Source organism: Priapulus caudatus, unplaced genomic scaffold (genome assembly GCF_000485595.1).
Source record: "Priapulus caudatus unplaced genomic scaffold, Priapulus_caudatus-5.0.1 Scaffold110, whole genome shotgun sequence".
In the NCBI taxonomy this organism is placed as follows: Eukaryota; Metazoa; Priapulida; class Priapulimorpha; order Priapulimorphida; family Priapulidae; genus Priapulus; species Priapulus caudatus.
In genome coordinates, this window is record NW_014577171.1 from 16,223 (window position 1) to 17,176 (window position 954).

Here is a 954-nt window from a genome sequence, read left to right on the forward strand (position 1 = left end):
AGTTCAATATACTGCCCGAGAATCCGGAAAATCCGAAAATCCGGACCGACCAATCCCCGAGCAGTCCGGAATTTCGGACTTCTGTAATTTTACGATATACGTTCACACAAACATGTAACACACCTTGTTGCGTGTATTGTTGGCTGATCTACCTGCATGCCTCGTTCATGGCCAGCGGCCGCATCGCTTACTGCTTTGGCAAGAGTCATGTATATATCTTATCCGAGGTTTTCGAGTAGTAGAAGGCCTTCCTTGTGCGTTTAGCGAAATCTCTCTGAATGATCCCTACACAAACAATTACAGATGGCATCGAGTTCTTCATAGATACTGCTAACAATCGATATATCATATGTTTAAATTATGTTCTTGCTTTTGCGACTGTTTTATTGCAGTAGGGACCTACAACTTTGAGAAACGGCTAGTCTCTGACAGCCACACACACACACACACACCACACACACACAACAACACACCACACACACACACCAACACACACCACCACCATATATATATATATATATATTATATAAATATTATATATATATATACTATATATAATATTGCCAAAACATGCTTAATTATCGTGATACCTACCAAGAAATTTAAATGTCTGTATTTCTGGGTAGCAGCTAGCAGCTAGACATGTAAAGTAAAAAATTGAGGCGTCAAAGTGATGCGCGTACCGTGGACTTTGCTTATACTGCTCATATAATTCTCTAGTGATTACAATACGCACGCAGTCCCATGCAGGACATGTATGAACAATTACTTTGTGTACTGAAATGGGTGTGTTGCAAAACAGATAACCGTCAAGGTCTTCGCTCGCTATCAGCACGACAAATGTTTGAACTTGTGCATATCATATGTTATGATGCCAGTGATGGACTATTATGTACGGCAACTACTGCGGCAAAGCTCAATCTAGGTTCATTATCCTCCGCCACGAAGTGTAGG

At 40.8% G+C, this 954-nt stretch overlaps 1 long non-coding RNA gene across 1 annotated transcript in view; it reads right to left on the reverse strand.

Moving 5' to 3' along the window:
- LOC106805354 overlaps window positions 1–217 on the reverse strand; it is a 12,060-nt gene extending 11,843 nt beyond the window's left edge. Inside the window, exon 1 of the long non-coding RNA XR_001393419.1 lies at window positions 153–217. This is a non-coding gene — a long non-coding RNA (uncharacterized LOC106805354). The remainder of the gene's footprint in view (window positions 1–152) is intronic.
- Between the last annotated feature and the right edge of the window lie 737 nt (window positions 218–954).